Here is a 23373-nt window from a genome sequence, read left to right as displayed (position 1 = left end):
CCCAAATCCCCATGACATTTGACACATTGGTTCTACCCTCCTTCCCCATCACCTGGTATATATCATGCTCCTTCTCATCTCTTCTCTCCCTCTCCCCTCAGAATCTTTCCCCCATCCCACCCAAAATTTCCTGTCTCCCATCTCCAGTCTCTGTGGGGTCTTAGGGCAATTTCATTCTCCTCCAGCATCTCCACAGCCAACATCAACATCACCTTGAAACATCTGAGAAGTCATTAGGTTGAGTACTGAACACATGTACTTAGTGAACAGAAAGTTCCCTCATCTGCCAAAGAGATGAGGTGGGGGGAGGGAGTTAGAAATATTTTTTTGTATATAGCAATAATAAAACACCCAGCATGGTAGGACATTGCTTAAAGTTATAATAAAATATTTATGTCAGTAATATTCCTAAGTAATCATAACAGACATTTAGATCATATTTGCAGTAGTACCAGGCAACACCCTCAAAGCTTAACCTACAATATCTTACTTAATTTTTACAGTACACCCATGGAGCAGACACTACTTCCCTGTCAAAGACCAGGAAACTGAGATTCATGGTGGCTGGATGATTTGTCAAGGCCCCACACTTACTAAGTGGTTTAACCCCTATATCTGCTAGATTCCAAAGGCAGTGCTCTGAACCACAGAAGCCAGCAAGAGGAAGTCCAACTCAAGATTCTAAGGGCTCAGTCACTCTAACAGAGAAAGATACCATTCCAAAGAGCAAGGGTAAAAGCAAAATACCCAGGAATAAACTTCGGGCAAACAGGCAAGGCCTATAGCAAGGACATGATGCGGCTTTGCTCGGCCCAACAAAGCAGGAGGTTGGGTGAAGGGACTGCAGATCACATTTCTGGGGTTGTAAGGTTGATGCTCCTCACGTTGACCCATTAATTTGTTGTAAAGCCAGTAAAAATCCCATTAGTGCCTGGGAGAAGATCTTGGCAAATTAATTAAAATTAATTTGCAAGAACAAATGCTCACGAGTAGCCAAAAAAAAATGCTCAAAAGATGGAATAAGGAGAGGAACTCACACACTCATCCATTCTTTTTTGTGGATATTTATTGAGCACCTGTTATATACCAGGTGCTGAAGATAAAGACATCATCCCTGTCCTCAAGAAGTTTACAGTCTAATGGACATTATATATACCATAGAACTAGGACCATGTAGCAGACAGAGGGAAGCAGTGAGGGCCCAAGCACAAGCTCGTGAAGGTAGGGGAGCTTAGGAAATAATAATCATAAGGATATTTACTGAATGCTTTGCATGTGCTGCAGGATTGCATCCCCTAGTCATCCTGTGAATCAGGAACCCTGATGATCCCTACTTTACACATAAAGAAACATAGCCCAGAGATATGTGACCTGTAGAAGGTCACAAGCCAATGAATGCTGGAGCAGAGCCCTGAATCCAAGTCCCTGCTCATAAGCACTAAAACATGTGATAGGATAGGACATCAAGACATCGCAGATCAGTAGGGAAAAGGTGGCTTAGTCAACCAATTGTACTGAGACAATTATTTGAGAGATTATTAACTTGATTTTAAAAACAAATTTGAATGGATTAGGTATTTAAATGTAAGGCAAACCCATAAAAGCAATAGACAAAATAAAGGGAAATGGATCAGATATTTATTTACTTTTATTTTTTAAAAGGATTTATTTGTCAGAGAGAGAGCGCGAGAGCATGCAAGTAGGGTAAGGGGCAGAGGCAGAGGGAGAAGCAGGCTCCCCGCTGAACAAGGAGCCTGATGCGGGGCTCCATCCCAGGACCCTGGGATCATGACCGGAGCCAAAGGCAGGCGCTTTACCAACTGAGCGGCCCAGGCATCCCTGGATCAGATATTTAAATGTGAGACAAAAACCATAAAAATAATAGAGACAATAAAGGGAGCGAAGGGTTTACAATGTTGAGTTGAGAAAAGCCTTTCTTAGCAGGACATGAAGGCCAATAAAGATACAAGAAAAGATCGATGGATCTAACCACATCACAATTTAAAACTTCCTTATGGCACAAGACATGGACACAAAGAACAAAGTGAGAAAGTATATTCACAGCACAGACAAAGCTTGATATACAAGGAACTCTTATAAGCCCATAAGGAAGGAAAACCACTCTCATAGAAAAACAGGCAAAGGTCATGAACAAGCAACATGGGAAAAAGAAAGAAAGGGTGCTGGGCAGGTTGCTGGCCCCACACACTGGCCCCTCAGAAGGACCTGCCTTCCCTCTGGGCTCCCGAGTCCTGTGTGCTCATTTGCTGGCCTGAGACCCGTCAGATCCCCTCGAAGATCTGAATGAAGAGATCAGTTACAGAGCTGGCGATCAGGTGGGAGAAAGTGGAGCTGAATGGTCACCTTAGGGCAAGGCCAGAGTCACTGCCACAGAGCTGAAGCCTCAAGTCAGACATTCTCATGAGGAAGGCGGCAAAGTGACAAATTGGGAACAACTAAATGTCCATCAATAGGAGATGGGCTAAAAAAAAAGTATAGTTCGTGCACATAATGGAGTATCATTTAAGAATTTAAAAGAGTCAGGTAAATCTTTATATACAGAAAAAGATGCAGAAAATTACTGGGTTTTTATTTTATAAAGAACTCTATTTTTAAATTTATGTTTATAGTGCTGTGTGTCCGTGTGTGTCAGATACAAACTGCCTGGGTTTGAATCCTGGCTCTGACATTATTAGCCATATGGCCTTGAGCAAATTACTTAACCTCAATTTCCTCATTTCTAAAGTGAGAAATAACCATTATCAGCTTCAGATGGTTGTTTTAATGAGGATGAAAATCTGTCTTATGGTAGGACCATGTTAGGAACATACTAAGTGCTCAGTAACCAGTAGCTTCTATTGTCATCATCCTCCACAGAGCAAGAAAACCAGAAAGACAGACATCATACAGTTCCTTGCCAATACTCCGAGAGAAGGGATCGGGGTGGAGAGGGCAGTAGGAATGTGACTTCCTCCACAGTCCCATTAATTCATACTCTCGTCCTAGATAGGCTTTCTTTTGGAAACTAGAAGAAAGCTGTGAGGGAGCTTTCTTCCCTAAGTGGAGGAGCTGATCAGGAAAGAAGGAGAAGAAATTGGAGCAGACGGGCCGAGAGAGAAGCAGCATCCCTTCTTGGGTCCCCAGGGAATGAGCAGTGAACGAAGTGACCAGACACTGGGGATGGAGGGTGTCACTTTTCATAGGGTAAGGTGGGGATCTCTTTCTGAAGCTGCTTGGTGTTCTTATCGAAAAAACCACCCTCTTCCATTTTTTTGTGCAAATAAATGCATAAAAAATATTTTTATGCATAGATAAAAGTCTGGAATGAGCTATAGACCAAATTATTCATAGGCTTATTGCTGGAGGAATAAGATTTCAGGAAACTCACTTAACCCATATGGTTTGAAATTTTACTACAAACTTTGTTACTTTTAGAATGGGTAAAAAAATGATAAAAATATTTCCGTTTAGAAAAAAAAAGACAAATAATATATGGTTCAAACATCAAAAACTTAATAAAATATCTTATCGTTTGTGGCAGATGCTGCTTCATGGCCAAGCCAGCACTTGCATTCCTGGCGTTCTTCTCCTTGCCTGCCTCCCACGAGGGAAACTAGAAGGGCCACACGGTCACTTGTAGCTGGGGTTGGCCGTGTGGTAGACTGGGGCGAATGAGACCAGCGTGGAAGCCTGCTGAGAGAGACAAGGATCGCTGGCTCCCTCCCCTCCCCCATTCTTCCTGCCCCCACCCCCCACCAAGCACCCATTTGGTGAGGCGTTCACCATCTTGTGAAGGTGCACCAGGCTAAGAAGGCCCTGAAGAGGGGCGTGGGACCCAGCCTGGGAACTTAAGGTTGAACTTGCATAGAAAGTGAGACCTAAGCGCAACACCAGAGCAGGTGGAGAATAGAGAGGAAAAACGTCCCAGCAGAGGAAAATTGCATCACTGTACTCTCAAAGGGCAACAAATTAGGGATGAGGTCATACTATTGCATGTTCGTGTACTTCCTCCTCGAATCAGAGTGTGTTCAGCTGTGAATCATAGAAACCCTGACTTAAGGCGGAGGGGGCTTATTCTCTTACAAGTGAAAACGTTGGCCCAGAAGCCCTGTAATATTAGGTTTTGAGTCCATTTCTTTGCAGTACTCATAGTTTTTCCCTCATGGTCACAACATGGCTGCCTCTGCTTCAGGATCAAAAGAAGGAAGTAACCGAACAAGCAGGAGAAGGTGTGTCTGTCTCTCCTGTTATACGAGGGGAAATTTTCACCATCCGCCCCCCCCCCCCAGGCAAAATTTCCCCTTCTTCTCATTGGCTGAACCAGGTCACATATCAATCTCCATCTAGAATGGAGGCTGGGACAGCCCGGTGGAAATCACTGTTGTAGACAACAGCAGTGCCCGCTGCCTGCCACCTCCACCCGCCACCTCCTCACCCCCCCAATCAGAAACGGGTTTCCCAAGTCGTCCTTGGCTGGGTCTCAGGCTCACCTTCTGACCTTCACATCCAAACTCCTTGCCGCCTGGGACTCTGATTGACCCAGCCAGGCTCCCAGGGGTTCAGCTAAGCATGATTCCAAAATCTGGCTTTTCCTTCATTCTGGGCCCTTTGCGCTCTTACTTGAGCCCCAGTTCTGGGCTGCCTGTATCAGCCAACACATCCTCCAGCTAGCTGCTCTTAGGAAATCCTTCCTTTAGGAAATGGCGAATAGCTCTTATTCTATGCACTAGTCAAGGTTCTCCAGAGAAACAGAAGCAAGAGCATGTGGATATAGACAGATATATTTTAAGGAATTGGCTCATGCCATTATGGAGGCTGGTAAGTCCAAAATCCATAGGGTGGGCTGGCTGGCTGGAGACCCAGGCTAAATGCATCATTTCCAGCTCTGGGTTCCCACAGAACATTCTCCTTTTTGCTAGTGGAGTGCACCAGGAGAGCAGACTGGCTCAAAGATGGGGCTTTGGAACCCGTCAAGTGAATTCCCCAGCTAGCTGTGCGACCTTGGAGAAAACTCTAACTTTCTGAGATTCAGCTTCCTCATCTATGAAAGAGTGATGTTGGCAGGTAATAATAATATCTACCTCACAGAGCTATGGCAAGAATTATTTGAGATGATGGATGCAAAAAATCCAGCACAGAAGATGGTGGATATTCAACAAATTGTGTTCCTTCCTAGCTTGTAAGCCAGAACTGGGGCATATATAATGTTGGAGACACTGGGGAAATAGCCAAGTCTGGGTTCTTTGGAGTAGCCGTTGTGGGGCAGGAACCAACTGCATTCACTGGGGGACTCCCAGCCCTGTGACCTTTCCAAAGCCTCTCTCAAGACTCAGAGCACAGGACGACCAAGAATTTCTACACCCCACACATCCTAATCACAGTCTCAGGTGCCCTACTGCAAAACCAGAGCCACCCCAGAGCCCAGGACAGAGATGAGAAACAGCTGATGACAAAACCCAGTGGGTTTCGCTGGAATTTTCCGCAGACCACTTCAGTAAATGTTATCGCTATGCCATGTCATTCGTTATCTTAATTGTTGCATTTTTTTTTTCAATTTTAAGCTGTCAGACTCGGCAGAGATTACTCATCCAAAGAAGCACGTTTTGGGGGGTTTTTTTTGTTTTGTTTTTTTGTTTTTCTATTTTGGTCAAATAGTGGTTTGGATTTTCTTAGAAGAAGAAGCTTCTTCTGTTTCCTTTGAAAGGTGGTTTTTATTAAGTATTCAGAGCAAGAAGAAAATTTGGGCTATCAGATCCCAAAGCCCTCTTGCAAATGATGACTTCCTACATGATCGTGTTTAGTAGTTTCCAAAGGCTTTTCAGATCTAATACAGAGCTAGAAACTTTTAGAGCTGGAAAGGGTTGCAAATGTTATCCCAGTCTGTGGGGGGACCAACCATGAATTGACTCCAGCAATAACTCCAGTACTAACTCGCTTTATAGAGTATAAGGGTATCGCTTCCCTGTTAAAATCCTTCCTCAGCTCTATTTCATTTAGGATGAAATCCACTCGCCTTACCATGGCCTTGCAGCAACACCATCCCCAAACATCTTCCCTCTCCTTCATGCACTCAGCCATGATGCACTTCTCCCTACCTTGAGGCATTTACACTTACTTACTGCTTCTCCTATGTGGAACGCTGCTCCCCATTATCGTCACGTATGCCTGGGCTCAAAAGTCATGAGCTAAGAAAATCCTTCTCCAACCATCATGAACAAAGCGCTGCCCCCAGTCACTCTCAATCACATTATCCTGCTTTGCTTTCCTTGTACCTATTATCTTTAGCTGAAATTATCTGCCTTGTTCATTGTCTTTTTCCTCCTCACATTCCCAATCCTTGCCTATCTGGTTCATTGCCGTATCCCAGAGTTAACCTGGGGCCTGAAACTTGGTAGATCCAGTTGACGTGTGTTGAATGAACGAATGAATTTAATATCCATTTCTTTTTTCATCTGAGCCTCATCTAAACTCTTTGAGGCAGACATTGCTGTTACTTTTATTTAATGGTCAAGGGAATGGGCTCAGAGATAGGAACTGATTCTCCCCCAAAGCCCCTTTCCTAATTCATTGCTTTGTTAGAAACCATCCCAAAATTTACTGACTTAAAACAACAAAGATGCATCATTTCTTTCAGTTCTGTGGGTGAGCTGAGTGGTTCTTCTGCTGGTCTTGCCTGGGCTCACCCATGTGGCCATGAGACCTGGGACAGCTGGCTGTCTCTCTGCGTGTGGCCCTTCATCCCAGATGTCTTCACAGCCTGGTGGTCTCAGAGCATTATTCCAAGACATTGAGAGCTGCAGCACCAAGGCTTCATAGAGCCCAGCCTCAGGAGCCACATAATACCACTTCCGCTGGGTTCTGTCAGTTAGAGCCAGTCATGGGGCGGCCTGGGTGGCTCAGTCAGTTAAGGTTAAGTGTCTGCCTTCAGCTCGGGTCATGATCCCAGGGTCCTGGGATCGAGCCCCACACCAGGCTCCCTGCTCGGTGGGAAGCCTGCTTCTCCCTCTCACTCTGCTCCTGCACCCCCCCCCCCCGCCCCCGCTTGTGCTCTCTCTGTCAAATAAATAAATAAAATCTTAAAAAAAAAAAAGCCAGTCACGAGGCAGGCCCAGTCTAGGGGAAGGGACCCCTCTTGCTGGGGGTGCTGCCATATTGCAGAGGACCTTGGGCCCAATTGTGGCCATCTTTGAAAATCTACCATAGCTAAGAAGTGCCGACACCAGCTTGACTGTACCTCTAACTCAGTGAGGAACACCGAGGGCTACGAGTACCCTGCAACATCAGATGACTTAGAAATCCAAATGGCCTACAACAAATTGATCTCTCGGTCACATTATGTGCCCACGCGGAGCTGGGTGGGGGTTCTGGGGCTCAATATGATGAAGCAGCCTCTCCCTGAAACGTCGCCTGAATAGAACCAGTCTCATGACAGAAGAAAGTGAAACGGCAGACACTTGCTCTCCCAGACCCTCCTGCACAGAAGTGACACAAATCACCTTCACCAACACGTCAGTGGCTAAACAGGTCACAGACATAGCATCCTTTCTCTGGGAGGGGTACCAAATATGAGTGTACCATAATCTCACCCACAGAGAGCCAATTTCCCTTTTCAGATCCTTAAAAAATTTCTTTACGGAGTCCAAATCTGTCTCATTCTATTTCTACCATTGGTCCAAGAGTTGGAGTCTCATCTCCCTCAGAGAGCCCTTCCTAGAGACAGAGGTTGCTGAAGCCTTCTCTTCTCCAGGATACACACCCCAGCCTTTCCAGCCACCCAGCCCCCAAACCTGCCGCAGCTTCCATTGCTCACAAGATCAAGTCCAAACTCACATCCCTGAGGTGTCCTTAAAGTCCACCCCACCGCACCCCAAGATGATTCCTGCTTGCTGGCCCACCAGGCAGCACTCCCTGGATGCCCCAGGCTAGCTGATGCTCTGCACTGGTCTTTTGCTGTTTCCTCCAGCCCTGCGGCCCTCCCCTCTTCTCCACTCCTATCTCAAGACAATCTTTTTTCCCCCTGACAGGGTCAATCACCTTTTTTCTAAACATTTTCATTATAGTATTTATTCATTCACTTACTCAACCAACATTTGTTGGGCATTTATTAGTATGTACCAGCTACTGTTACAGGCTCTGGGAGACACAGGGAACAATACAAACAAGGTTCCTGCTCCTTCACTGGTTACATTCTGGTGAGGTAAAGCAGACAATTAGCTTTAAAACAAAAAATTCTAGATACCGGTAAGTGTTTTCATGACAATAAAAAGGGATGATGTGAAAGGCACTGTGGCGAGAAGGTGACTGCTTTACATAAGATGATCAGGCCATGCGGCCTCTCTGACGTTTGCGCAGCCAGGAAGATACGGGGGAAGAGCAATTTCAGCAGAAGGAACCGCCAATGCAAATGGTCTGTGGTATGGCCCAGGGTGGCCCGTTCAGGGCACAAGTAGGAAGCGGCTGTGGCTGAGGCACATGGAGTGAAGCAGAATGTGGTGAGACATAAGATCAGATCACGTTGGCAGTGATAGGGGGCTTGGATTTTATCCTAACTACAACAGGAAGTCATGGGAGGGTTTTAAGCAGGGAGTACAGAGAGGCATGTTTGATTTACACTTTCTTAGAGATGACCTATGCGGCTTTGTAAATTGTAGGTGAGCAAGCATGGAGTCCCCCAGACCCGCTTGGAAGCTCTTGCTGTCGTTCTTGGATGTGTGGCCTACCACATCCTCCCCCAGAAACTGTGACCTCGGAGCTCCTGAGGACTGTGGCCTTGGTCCACATCTCAGCGCGTAGGCACAGGGCCAGGCCCATAGTGTCAGAATGGGCTTAGGGTGGTGTGTCAATCATCTTTAGCACGCCTCTGAAATGTCTGCTTCCCTGAGCCAGCATCCTTCTGCTCTCCTTTGCCAAGCTTCTGCGCAAACTCCTTTCCTCGTATCAGGCTCCCCAAGCAACTACGGGCAGCCCATCCAACCACCTGCCTCTCCTACCCCGGCCTGACTACCCCAGGCCTGGCACGACGCCCTTGGCCATCCTGTCTGCCCAGGCTCCCTCCACCCACGTCTGCAGCCTTGACATCTTGATATTTAAGAGCTAGGTTTTCCCATCTGAGCCTCCATTTTCCATACCCAAAAGCCCCTTTCCCAAGACCCTCCTCTCTACCTCTGCTCTTTCTCCATCCCTTCCTCCAGCTAGAACAAACCCTCTCTGGGGGTCTTCTGAAGTCCCCCTGATCCCAGAATTATCCAGGCTTTTCCCCGGAAACAAGTCCTGTCTCTCCTATATCCTGATTCCAGGTAGCAGGGTGCTGGGCACCCATGCTGAGGGGTGCCACCGGATCCCTGGGCCACAGCCGGGAGTCCCCTTCCACTCCTATCACCTCCCAACTGGACGCTGGGTCCCACCCAGGCAGGCCTGGGGATGGGGGGGAGTGGGTGGTGGAAATGAGGGGGGAAATGAGAGGAAGAGGGGTAGTGTGACGGAAAGAAAGAGGAAGGGGTAGCGTCAGAGCCAGAGAGAGAAGGAAAGAAGGTCTAGGAGAAAGTGGGGGAGCGTGGGGGAGAGGGACTGCGGGGAGGGAGCCGAGCGAAGGAAGAGAGAGTGTGCTGTGCACGGAGGCGGGAGGAGCGAGGGAGAGAAAGAAAGGGGAGCAGGAGAGCCCGGGAGAGGGAAGGGAGGGAGGGCGGGAGCGGCTGAGAGCGAGGAGGAGCGAGTTGGGGGCGGAGACGAGGAAGTGGGCGCGGGGCGCGGGCGGGGCGCCCGCTCCATCCCTGTCCGGAGCGGAGCCGGCGCGGGCGCAGGACGCGAGCGAGCCCGGAGCCCAAGCCGGAGCCACACCGCGCAGCAGCTCAAGGTAACGCGGCCGCCGCCTCCCCGCGGGGCCTCGGCTCGGGTGGGGTCCCCGCCGCCGTCGTGACCCCGACCCCGAGTGCGAGCTCCAGCCCCGGGGCTCGCTGACTGTGCCTGACCTTGGACGACTCTCTCCGCCTGCGAGCCTCAGTTTCCTTCTCTGTGACCCGCGGGGGTCGTGCGCGCGCCAAGGGGGCGTTGCAAGGACGGGATGCAGCCCTGGTTCGAAGCGGTGCTCTGGGCGCGGGGTCCGGGGCATTGTCCTCCCTGCCGCGTGGGGGTGGATTTGGAAAGTCCACCTGCACCGAAACAGCCCTGTTCTGACCCCGGCTCTGAGCGGTGGCGGTTTTCTAGGGCCGTTGTGTCCGCGGGAGCCTGGAGCGACGTTCTACTAAGGAAAGCCAGTAGAGGGCTGGGGGTGGGCGGGAAGGGGGCTCGCAGTTCCTCAGGGAGCCCAGGCATCTGGCCTTCATCCTCCTGGGTTGCTGCCCTATGATCAGTAGCAAGGACGGGCAGGGCTTGCCTGGACCGATTTTCTTCTGGGATGAGCTGGGCAAAGTGGCCTCGGCCGGGAATCCCGTTCGCGGACTTAAGTAATTGCAGTTGACCTTGACCATGTGAACCTCAGTTTCCAACCCCGTGAAGAGGAGCGGGGATGCTGATGGCTCTCTGAGAAGGCTCTGAGGATAGGAAGGTGGGTCAGGAAAGTACAGGTTGTGGTGTCTCCCAATGGCAGCTGTCATACCCTAACTTCAACGGCCAGAGTCCTGGTTCTCGTTGCCTCCTGGGAACTCATTGGTACATGGCAAGTCCTCTCTTGGTCTCCTTTGCCAGAAGTGGCCAGTGGCCCTGCTGGGCATGAAGCAGGCCCTGGGGAATTGGGGTGGGGAGCAGGCGCCCCTTCCACTCCAGACATGCATCCTGATGGTTCTCTGAGACGTAGAATCTGTGAGATGACCGATTCTGCCCTAAAAAACTCCTGGCGGAGTCTCTCTGAGCCTCAGTATCTTATTTGTAATGGGAAGTTATAAATTCATACTAATGAGTGCCCCGTCGCTGGAGGTTATAAAAGGCAGTGAGATAGATTACATTTATTGACATCTTTGACTGTGAGGTATGATGAGAATCGAATGGAACAAGAAAATAACATTTCTCCTGCACTTGCTTTGTGCAGGCCTGGTACTTGGTGCATTGTGTATATGGTGTGGGCTATAGTCTCCACAAGGATCCTGGGAAGCTAGTACCATTAAACCCCCAAATTACAGACAAGGCAACCAAGTCTCACAGGGGTAAATGATTTCCACATGGTCACACTGGTAGGACGTGCCTATGCTGGGGTGGGTCTCAGATCTGCCTGATTCCAAGCACTTCTGATGGTATCACACCGGCTCCACAATATGACTGTGGAAAGTGTCTAGCATGGGACCTGGCACCTGGCTGGAGCCCAGTCAACACTGGTTTCTTGTTCTACGTGTAATAGGAAGAGCTGCTATATAAAGGCTGGAGAAAGTGAGTCTGAGCCTGGCAATGGGGTTGGGTTACCTCTGCCTAGTGATTTTTCTAGGGATCTGGAAGGAAGGAAGGTCACTAGTCAACATCACATAGGAAGCAGATATCAGGCTGGCTCACCCCAGCCAGCCAACTTCTCTTCCTCTACCACCTTGTTCCAGTTAATCTCGTGTCCATTAACATTGGCCTAGGCTCCTTCTCCTTTTCGTTCTCCATCTGCTGTTGACTAACTAAACTGACTCTCCCAGCTGATGCGTCCAACAGGAAGAAAAGGCCAGCTGTGGTCCATCTCCAGCAATGTCCACAGAAGGGGAAACAGGATTAAGTCACAATCCCAAGTATTTGGCTCAACCTTGGGGAGGAAATCCCTGATGATGGGAAAATGGATGCCTAGCTATGGGAAAATGGGTGTCCCGGCAGGCTAGAGAGGTTCCTTTGCCAAAAATGTTTTAAAAGAAGGGAGGACATCTAAGTGAAATGATGGGACTATGCAGGAAGTCTCTTTCAAATGCAAAGATATTCATCAACAATCAGAGAGTGCCTAAATGTCCAGTAGGGGATCAATTAAGTAAATTATGGGACAGCCATGTGGCTACTAAGAATGGAAAGTTTTTAATGAATGAGAACATGTTTATGCATATGCATATATAGGGTATGGTCACAAATTCATGGCAAGCACTTAGAAAAAAAAACTAGAAGTTAAATAGACCAAAGACTGTTAACAATATTTGCCCGTGGGTGGCAGGAATATGGGAGATTTGTTCCCTGACTCTTTATAATTTCTGAACTTCCATATTTTATGTAATATTCTCATTAGTGGACATAGAACTGTCTGGCTTCTAGTGACAATATAACCCACCATCCCCAGCTCCTCTTGGCCAACACCCAGGACAGGGCCCACACAGGGATACTTACCAGTGACAAGGCCACCTCTATGTTGAATCCTGGAAGGCCCCTCAGAAAAAAGAAAAATAGTAAATTGTTATTGCCAGCAGTATCTGACATTTGCTGTGTTCTCGCTAACCCTACGGTGTAGGTACAAAGATAACCCATTTTACAGAGAAGAAACCAAGAGTCAGATAACTCAGGCACTTGCCCAGCATCCCACAGCAGTCAAACCCAGGCCGCCTGGATCTGGAACCTACACCCCTACTCAGGAGGGGTGGACAGATCAGTTAACTCACATTTGAGTCCTGATCACAGAAACCCTGGGGGAGGCAATGCATCTCTGCACTTGGCAGATGAGGCAATGGCTCGGTAGTGACCTCCAAAGGGCCAGGTTTTGTACTCGATGCTGGGGACCCAAAGGCACGTAAGGTGCCGTCTCTACACAGCTGTGGGGGAGAGTGGTGTGTACACAGCGTGCTCAGGGCTATGATGGGGGTTTGTTCAAAAACTGGGAAACTTTAGAGAATGAAGGATGAAGACTCCCTAGAAGAGATGCTATGGGAAATGATTCTGGAAGGATAAGCAAGAATTCACCAGCTGAGCAAAAGAGGTTAGAGCAGTGGTTCTCCCTTGGGGTCGGTTTAGTCCCCTAGGAGATTGTCGCAGCTGGGGTGGGGGGATGTGCTGACTGCTAGTGGGGTGCTGCTGAACGTCCCATGGTGCACAGCCCATGGTGCCTCCACAACAGAGAATGATCCTGTGCAAAATTTAACGGTGCAGAGTTAAGAAGGCCTGGATAAGAAGAGGGGGACATTCCTGAACAGGGATCAGCCTGTGCGAGGCATCCACACATAGTCACTATGTGCCTCCCGTGCGCTGGGCACTCTGAGCCTGTGGTTGTGCTCTTGGCTGCCTGGCCTCCTTGCTGCCACTCTGCCCCCACCAGCAACCAGAGTGGTCTTTCAAAACAAAATTGAAGCTTTATAGAGATGTAATGCACATGCCATAAAACTAGCCCATGTAAAGTCTACAAGTTGGTGGTTTTCAGTACGTTGTACAACCATTGCCACGATCTAAATCCAGATCTAATTTTCATCACCCCCAAAAGAAACTTTGTACCCATTAACTGTCATTCCCCAATCCATCCCCACTCCTACACAAGGTTGGGATGTATAGGTGTATCTATTCTGGACATTTCATATCTATGAATCATATAATATATGAGTATATGGAATAATAGATGGCCTCTTTTGTCTGGCTTATTTCACTTAGCATGTTTTCAAAGTTTATCCATGTTGTATGTAACATGTATCAATACTTCATTCCTTTATATGGCCAAAATAATATTCCAGGGCGCCTGGGTGGCTCAGTCGTTAAGCAACTGCCTTCGGCTCAGGTCATGATCCCAGGGTCCTGGGATCGAGTCCTGCGTCGGGCTCTCCACTCCGCGGGAAATCTGCTTCTCCCTCTCCCACCCCCCCCTTGTTTGTGTTCCCTCTCTCGCTGTGTCTCTCTCTGTCAAATAAATAAATAAAATCTTTAAAAAAAAACAAAAACAAAATAATATTCCATTCATGGACACACCACATTTTGTTTACCCATTCATGGGTTCATGGGCGTTTGGGTTGTTTCCATTTTTTTGGCTATTATAAATAATACTGCTATGAACATTTACGTACCGATTTTGAGGACATATATTTTCATTTCTTCTGGGAATAAACCTAGGAATAGAATTATTAAACCATATAATAATACAATGTTTAACCTTTCGAGGAACTACCAGAGTGTTTTCCAAAGCAGCTGAAACTTTTTTTTGAAGATTTATTTATTTATTTATTTGAGAGAGAGAAAGAGCACGTGCATGAGTGGGTGGAGGGACAGAGGGAGAGGGAGAGAGTCTTAAGCAGACTCTGCGCTGAGCTTGGAGCCTGATGGGGGCTTCAATCTCATGACCCTGAGATCACAACCTGAGTCAATCAAGAGTGGGATGCTTAACCGACTGCGCCACCCAGGCGCCCCAGCAGCTGAACCTTTTCCATCACCACCAGCGGTGTATGAGGATTCCAGTTTCTTCTCATCCTCACCAACCGTAATTACCCAACTTGGATTCTGTGGGTATGACGTGGTATTACTCTCATTTTGATTTGCATTCCTCTAATGGCTGATGAATTTGAACATCTTTTCAGGTGCTTGTTGGCCATTTGTATATCTTGTTTGCAGAACTGTCTGCTCAAAGTCAAAACTCCGTTGCTTTGTTCCCTTATGTACTTTAAAATGCAAACCCTACCGAGGTCTACAAGGCCCTACCTGATCATGATTGGGCCCTGCCTTCGACTGCATCTCTGCTCACTCACCCTGCTCTGACCAAAACGGCAAGCTGGTCCCCCACTAAAGTCCTCTGCACGGGCTGTTTTCCTCTGCCTGACCGTCATGTGCATCGCAGCTCTGGGGTCAGCCTCAGGGAGGCCTGTCCTGTCCCGAAAATTTCAAGGCCCTCCTCCCCAGGCCCTTGCTAGCACATCTCCCAAGGTTTCCTTTGATCTTTTTTTTTTTTTCTTTTACTATCTGATAAGATCTGGAAGAGCTGGGCTCCAGGCATGACTACACCTTTCATCACTGTGTGACCCTAGGCAAGCCACTGTCCCTCTCTGGACCCCAGCTGCTCCATCTGCAAACCAGGCAGGGGCACACTGGCTGATCTCATAGAGCCTTTCTGACTCTGTCCTTTGATGCCAGCTTCCGTGTGACAGCGCTGCCTGGCGCCGTGGCAGTGAGGGAAAGGTGGCCGGAGCCAAGTTGGTCACAGATTGGAGCAGGCAGCATGGCTGATTATCACCAGCCCCGTGGGGACGGTCTCCAGGAACATGTGGCGGCCTTGACCCCTGCCCAACTTCCAGGAATGGCAGGAAGAATCGTCAACAGCTCCAGCCAGGACTGGACGCCTCAGCCACTTTCAGCCCGGGAATCGCCCACCTTTGCTGCGAGAGTAACCTTCTAACCTCCAGACCGGCTGCCCTGGGGGAATCGGGACGGGATTCACAGAGCTGGGGGTAGAGGTGAATGGGGAGGGCAGCAGGTAGACAAAGAGTATTCCACATGGAGAAAGAGGTGTACAAAGACGCAGAGCCACAGAACCTCTGGCGTGCTCAGGGCACACAGGACAGCTAGGTTTTGCGGGAAGCGTGAGGGGCAGCGGAAGGAGGTAACAGAGGAGTCGACAGAGCTGGATCCCGCAATGGATCCCACAATGCCAAACTGCAGACTCTGGCCTTTGTCCTGGAGGCTGGGGAGCGACACAAGGATTTCAGGCAGGGGATAGAGGTGACCAGATTGTGTTTTCTAAAATGTCCTTTCCCCCAGATAAAGTGGAGACAGGTGGGGCTGACGATAGAGCCGAGACCTGGAATAGTCCAGACAGCCCTGCCCTCATCCAGGTGAGCTGGGATAAAGGTTGGAACACTGCAGCGGGAGAGAAGGGGACCAATTTAAAAGCTGTTTGGGAGGTGAAAGCACGTGAGAGGGGTGTGGGTTGAAGGAGAAAGGGGAATCTAAATAATGAACAGCCCAGGAACAGTGGATGCCAGCCTCTTGGGGTGCTGGCTACAACAGAGAAGGCACAAGGAGCTGCCATTTGAGTGTGGCACTGTCCAGCTGCCTGAGGGGTGGATGGTAGAGGCAGCAGGAGAGGGTGATCCCGACCCAGGGATCAGGATGTGCAAAGGCACTGAGGTGTGAGAATATGGAGAGTTAAAGGAAGGAGGAGACTTTCTGGCAGGCCGGTGCACAGAGGGTGTGATGGCAGGAGAAGAAAGGAAACTGAGGCTGAAGAGGGCAGGAGGGGCAGAGATACTGGCATCAGAGGGCTGTTAGAGCCCAGAGCAGCACCACTGACTGTCACTGCCTGACGCAGAGCGTTCACTCCCCACGAGAGTGCTGGTTGCTAGGGTTAGTCAGCCTCTCCCGGACTCCTTCCCACACTCCCGGGGCAGAGATAGATGGATGTCAGCGCAATTTTCAACCAGGAGGAAGGTAAGCTCCCCTGGGCAATTGGCCAATGAGTTTGATGCTGATCTGGGGCAAAATTCTCAAAGCAATCATGAAAGAGGGTGGGTGGCTAGAAAAGGGAAAAAATCTTCGGGGCTGACCTGGCTTTCTGAGAACACCAGCAACGCACCGAGCTCCTAGCCCACAGCTGGTGGAGGACTTTTGCAGGGAACCATAAGATATTAGAAAGAGAGAGAGAGAGAGAGAGAGAGAGAGAGAGAGATTGCACTGAAAAGCTTGGATATTTTATTTTATAGCCAGAAGATTTCATTTAAAATCCGGATTTCCAACTTCTCTTGGAGAATGCGGCAGTCTGGCGGCATTAGGCCCATAGTGACCACAGCGACCACCCCTCTGGCCAGGGCATGCATCCTCTTTCTGGGTCACCATGCCCACACCCCTGCAGTCTCATAGCGAGTATAGACAGTTCACACACAGCCCACCTGGCTCAGGGAGGCACGACCAGCCTCCTAGCTTTCCCTTACCCTGTGCTCCCTAAACTGGTCCTGGGAGCATCATTCTTCAGGTAGGCTCCATGGAAAAATAAGGCAGGGTGGGGGTGGGCTCTGGGACCTTATTTGGCTTGTTAGGAGCCCTGCAGTCCCCAGCCTCTCTCAGTCCCAGCACATACTGATGGGCTCTGTCAAGTGCACCATTAAGACCCTGTACTTCCAGCACAAATTCGTTTTTTTTTTAAGTAACAACTTTAACAAATGTCCACACAGCCCATTTGGGAAAATACTGCCTTTGCTAAAGGTTTATTCGATAGTTATGTTTTCTTTTTCTTTTCACTTTCTGATTAGAGAAAATATTCATGTGGTCAGAAGTACAGTATACAAAGGTGCACAGGGAGACCCTCACTCCACCCTGGCCCGCATCTGCCCAGTCCCCTGCCCAAAAGAGGGGGTCACTTCTGTTTGTTGTGATGTATCCTTCCAAATTTTCTTTATGCAAAAACATATGCACTATATAAATATATACACACACATATATATGCATGTTTTTGACATAAGAAGAGTACAGTATACACAATTCTGCATCTTTGTGTTCTTTTTAGTCACTATAGAATTAATCCTCAATGTAGAAAAGTTGGAAGGAAATTTGGAAGAAGACAGTAATAAGTCATCATACCACCATCCAAAGAAAACCACTTTTCCCATCCAGTCTGCCCTTCTAGACATAAATGTTAGTTGTTTTTCTCTCCTGTAGGTTAACAAGGGAGGAGTTCTTAATTATAATCATCTCCTAGATACAATTTCAATCTTGCTATTTTATTACTTAGAGATAAACATTTGCCCTTGTTATTTCGTAGTTTCCAGAGCACGATAGTAATAGCTATCAGGATTCCATTATGACATAATGTCTCCACCAGTCTTCTAGTTTGAAACACCTAAAAGTCATTTCTAGTGTTCACCTGCCGTAAACAACACAGTGAAACCTGCAGTTTGTTCTGTATCTGGATTGGGCTGAGTGGACATCTCCGGGAAGCCTGGCATCTAGGTCAGACACTGCAGATGGGTTGGCTCCCCAGGGCAGGGGCTCGGAGCTGAGGGTGCTGCCGGGGGATTGTAGCTAAGAAAGGGGACACGCTGAGGTCACGGAAGGAGAAGGGACAGGGCAGGACAGAGCCCAGTGGGGAGCCGGAGGAAGACGGGCTCTGGGTCAACCATTGTGCTGCGTGCTTGTGCATCACGTAGAGGGCTCACACCCACTGAACACCGACTACTGGGGCTTTGCACACCTTCACCCGTTTCTTCCTGGCAACAGCTCATCATTTCCATTCTGCCTGTTGAGGCATCTGAGGCAGAGACACCACACCATTGCTTGCAGCGGCTGCGGAGAGAAGCAGTGGGGGAGCTAGTTCTAGAAATGCCTCGCTCTTAAGCTCGCAAGCCTCTCGGCAACCCTTGTGTGGTTGGGGTTATTATCCCCATTTCACAGGAAGGGAAGTCGGGGCTCCCAGCCGAGTCTCCTGGCCAGAATCGCCTCAGGGTAAGTAGCGGAGCTGGAATTAGAAGGCACTGCAGCTGCTGGGGGGGAACTCTGTTTCACTGGGGTCTGGAGGCTGAGATGACGGTGGGCTGAGGGGCAGTCCGGGAGAAGCCTGCTAACTGAAACACCGTCCCCTCTGGCCTGGCAGGCTGCCCCGGGCTCCCCAGGAGCTGCCCCTGCACCCACACCGTCCCCGTGGAGGTGTGGCACTGTCCAGCTGCCTGAGGGGTGGATGGTAGAGGCAGCAGGAGAGGGTGATCCCGACCCAGGGATCAGGATGTGCAAAGGCACTGAGGTGTGAGAATATGGAGAGTTAAAGGAAGGAGGAGACTTTAAAGCGATTGAATTTATTGCATGTACTTGCAATGGCTCATTTCTTCTCCCCATCTGGCCAGCTGGGGTGCCTTCTCTCCCAGAAAAGGCAGGACTCCAAGTGCAGTGTCTCTGGGAGAAGAGCAGGGAATGGCCGTGGGGAAGGAAGGGGGTGACACTTGCTAGGGTGCCACCTCGCTTCTAGCCATCCCTTTGTATCACACCTCACCTTCCCAGCACTGCACGCTGCGGTATCATGCCCACGTACAGATGGGAAAACCGAGCCTCGGAGAGGTTCCTGGCTCCTTTCCGCTGCCCAGTGGTGGCTTCCTGCGTGAGCCAGATGTTTCCTCAAGGGTGGGGCAGGCAGCCCACCCTGCGGTCCCGAGGTGGACTTGGGTGGTCAGCGGCACAGATGTCGGCACGCAGCCAATCCTACAGAGAGAGGATTCTCTTCAGTTCTTCAGACCTTCCTCTCTGTGTCCAAGGGGAAGTATCAGCTTGGTGCCAGTCCATCTTAAACACCTCCCCGCGCAGGCCGGTCTGCCTTTCTGGGAAGGACAAGGCTGGCTCTTTGTGCGGTAGTAGCCACATGGAATGTAACATTGGTTAATCGCCACATTATTTTTCAGGGTGACCTATTTGAAGGAAAGTGATCCTACTGGTTATTGCAATGATAAAACAATTCCATTTGCAATAAATTCAATCGCTTTAAAGAAAAATAGTAAGTAAAAAAAACAGGACTGGTATTTTGTGGGTTTGGCAAGAACCCTGGAGGTGGTGCGTGAGTGAATGAGGTTTAAGAAATACAGGAGGTGGGGCGCCTGGGTGGCTCAGTCGGTTAAGCGTCTGCCTTGGGCTCAGGTCATGGTCCCGGGGTCCTGGGATCGAGCCCTGCATGGGGCTCCCTGCTCAGCGGGAAGCCTGCTTCTCCCTCTGCTCCCCGCTTGTGCTCTCTCTCACTATCTCTGTCTCTCTCAAATAAATAAAATCTTAAAAAAAAAAAGGAAACACAGGAGGTGGGGGACAGGGTAAGCTGTGGGGAATGAGAGACAGAGACGGCTCTGCTTGCCTCTGACCAACTGTGTGACCTCGCCTAGGCAGTTGGCCTCTCTGTGCCGCATTTGCAAAATGGGGTCAGAGTGACCTCCCCGACTGCTCCACAGCGTTCTCCTGCAGGACCCGAAATGAGGGCATGGGCACGTGGAGGGGCCATGGAAAGTGGGAGAGGACAGAGAGGATTATGTAAGATAGCCAGTGTGTGTGAATGTTCCCGGCAAATGCTAGCTGTTCACTGCCGCCGTCGTTAAGGTGACCCGGCCGGGGGCAAGACTGTCGCCTGGAGGAGCAAGTATACCTTGTCGGAAGGGCAAAACCTGGAGTGAGGCTGGGGGAAAGAAGAACAGAGACGGAGGGAGATCCCAAGTTGGCGGGGGCAGCTCCTGTGCCTGGCTCCCGGGGTGGTGGCTGGAGGTAGGGGGAGGTGATGCAGGGATGGAGATGAGGGCGGCCAGGCCGCCGATGGCAGCAGGGATGGGCAGGGTGGTGGTGGCAGTGATGGTGGCGAGGAGTCCAGTTGGAGGGCCCAAGGGCTGCTTGCTCAGAAAGAAGCAAAAACTCAGGAGAACAAGGAGCTCTGTCAAGCTGCCTGGAAAAGGGGACTTTGTTCTATGGGTCTTCAGAGCTTTAAGGAACCTACAAAAGATGTCTGCAAACTCCTACAGGCACACACACACACACACACACACACACACACACACACACACCAGATCTAAAATACAAAAAGAAAACCACAAAATTGCAAGTAATAAATGTTTAATTGGCCTTCTACAATTGTGTCACTATGACAGCTGGTCAGTGACAGCTCATTATACTAAATAGCTAAGTACACATTCTCTTTTCTTTGGAATATGCATTTATTACAACGCATTTATTATGCAGTGGGGTATGCCTCCAAAACAAAGAGTGTGTAGGGCTCTATAATGTCTTTAAATGGCAGTGACTGGCTGGCAAATCATTTCTGAGAGAGTAAGTCCCCCATCGTTGGAGGTACGCAAGGTGATTGGGGCCGACGACCTTTCAGGGATGCCGTAGAAGGGCTTCTTGGCCACGGGGTGACCACTGAATGTAGTTTCCACCCAGAACATGCCTATGTTGTTATTTTGGGAGGTTATGATTCTATCCTGCCCACCCCCTCTACACATACATGCATACATAAAGTTGTTGGAAGAAACCTTTGAGATATTCTAAGTCCATCTCCTCACTTGTCTGCTGAGGAAACTGAGGGTGTGGAACTTGATGGAGGTAACACAGCTAGTCAGGGTCATACCAGGAACTCAAACTCAGGGTCCAAATTGCCAACCCCGTGCCCTCTCCACCCCACCCCTGCCCCCTGGACGGCAGAGATTTGGGCCCCCCTGCAAACATTGGCAATCCGGGTCTCACCTCCCTCGGAAGAACCAAGACAGAATTTTCATTTGGCCCAGTCCAACTCGCTCTTCTCCAGGCCTTTCCCACACTTGCCAAGCCACTGCTGGCCGTGGACTTTGGCCAAGTCATCAAATACCATAAACCTCAATTTCCTTATCTAGAAGATGGAAATGAATAATGGAATCCACAAAATAGGGTTGTTGCAGAGATAAAATGGGATAAAGTATATGAGGTACTTAGAACATCGCTTGGCACCTTCAAAGTACCCAGTAAATGGGATATTATATTGTTATGATGGTTGTTTTCAACATGCATTTAGTCTACCTAGTCAGTATTAATTGAGCCCTCACTAAGTGCCTGTCAGGGAACAGGACAGAGTGGATCCTGGCCCTCATGGCACCCACATTCCAGTGGGGAGAGAGAAATAGGGAACAAGTAGGGAAAGCAAGAAAAATTCCAGGAGGAAAAAAAAAAATCTGTGGGAATTGGAATGGAGGGATATGATAGTGGTGAAGAAAGCTGCTTCGGGGGGTCAAGGGGGGCCCCTCTGTGACATGGACGTTTGTGCCAAGATTGGAATGTGCAGGTCAGCAGCATCAGCAGCGCACCACAAGCAGAGCCCCAAGTAGGAGCGAGGGGCATGCCCACGGCACTGGAGCGAGGTCAGGATAGCCGGGTGCCCACTGAGGCCTCGGGCGTAATGTAGGGGACCAGCGAGGTAGGGCACAGAGCCCATGGGGTCTTGTGGGCCAAGGGGAGGCGTCATGGAACAGCACTGGCAAGAGAGAAGGGAGGCCAGTGGAGAGCGGTCACAAAAGTCCAGGCAGGAGATGACGCTGTCTTAGACTAACCCCAGGATGGTGGCAGAGGCCAAGGAAAGTAGCCACATCCTAGAGACACATTTCAGAGTCCTCGGGCTTGCTGGTAGGTTGGGGGTCAAGGGTGATGCCTAAGTATTTAGCTGAGCATCTAGGTGGATGAAAGGGAGCCAGGGAGTGGAAAAGAGAATCAGAGGTCTCCCCCAGCCCCACACGTCCCAATTTTACACGCCCTTTGTGCCCACAATATCTAGAATAGGCAAATCCAAAGAGCCAGATAGCAGGTTGGTAGTTGGAAGGGACCAGGACAAGAGGGGATGGGGACTGACTGCTTAATGAGTGTGGAGTTTCTCTGTGGGGTGATGAACGTGTTTTGGAACGACAACATCATGAATGTACTGCATTGCTACTGAATTATACACTTTGAAATAGTTAACTCTCTGTTATGTGATCTTCACCTTAATTGAAACGAAAAATGAAGGAGAAATAAAGACTTTCTCAGACAAACAATAACTAAGGGAATTTGTTGTCACCAGATGTGGCTTCAGGTTCCCACATCAACCATTAGCAGAGGCCAGGCAAACAGCGTGGGGTCTCTCACTGATAAGAAGACACCTCAATGAGAACTGGTCACACAAACAGTCAGGGAATGAGCTAGACCAGATGCATGTCTTGGACACTCAGAGACTATGGAGCCAGGCCTGGTTCCAAGCCCTGCCGGCCTCTTTACTAGCTGTGCGCACTTGCAAAGTGACCTTAACCTCTCTGAACCTGAGTTTCACCATCCGTCGAACACCAATAATAATAATCTTGGCCTCACAGAGATGGTAAACTATCTGTAGGTGCTCAGCAAATAGAAGTGATCAGTGTCCAGGCTTGTGGTCCCGTGTGTGGACCTCATGTCCCCCTCAGTGCGATGCCAAGGTGATAGCATTCATCATAATAGAATGTCCACTTTGATCCCACCTCCCCACTCTGGGCTAAGGAGTCGGTGGGGCTCTCCCCAACCTGGGCCAAGCGGCCCCAAGTCCCAGACAACCTTCAGATCTGTTCACTTCTCAGCCTGTGCAGAGGGGCCCCACCAAGGGGGCTGCAACGCTTGGAACAAGACACACTTGAGGACAGAAGCAAACACAATCCCTGGCTTTGGGCCCCAGGAGGAAATGAAAGGTGGGACCAAAGCTCAGATGACTGGGATCTGGGACCTTTCTCTCTAAAGAACAGCCTCGACCAAAAGCCTTTTCCTGGCAACAGGGCTTCTTTGACCAAAAGTCCAGCCCACTGCCGGGAAGGGGTTAGAAGTCTACAACCACAAGGATAAAAGACTAGCATTAATGCTATTGCGAAGAAGGAAGTGTTTCGTGTTGCAGATGCCCAATCACACCGTCTCTTTGAAAAGCCCAAACAGTCATTTCTTTCTCCACAGGAAAAGATAAATAGGCAGTGGCCCAGTACAGACTCCGGAGTCTGACAGACCTGGATTCAAATCCTGACTTTTCCACTTAACGGTGTTGAGACTTTGGGCAAGTTC

General features: G+C 49.3%; 1 protein-coding gene across 2 annotated transcripts in view; it reads left to right on the top strand.

Moving 5' to 3' along the window:
• Window positions 1–9720: 9720 nt before the first annotated feature.
• HRH2 (histamine receptor H2) overlaps window positions 9721–23373 on the top strand; it is an 89144-nt gene continuing 75491 nt past the window's right edge. For both annotated transcript variants that reach the window (XM_027607162.1, XM_027607160.2), the window contains exon 1: window positions 9721–9853. The gene's annotated coding sequence lies outside the window, so the exon portion shown is untranslated. The remainder of the gene's footprint in view (window positions 9854–23373) is intronic.

Source organism: Zalophus californianus, chromosome 5, assembly GCF_009762305.2.
Source record: "Zalophus californianus isolate mZalCal1 chromosome 5, mZalCal1.pri.v2, whole genome shotgun sequence".
Taxonomy (NCBI): domain Eukaryota; kingdom Metazoa; phylum Chordata; class Mammalia; order Carnivora; family Otariidae; genus Zalophus; species Zalophus californianus.
Note: the sequence above shows the minus strand (reverse complement) of the source record. Positions and strands in the feature narration are given on the sequence as shown.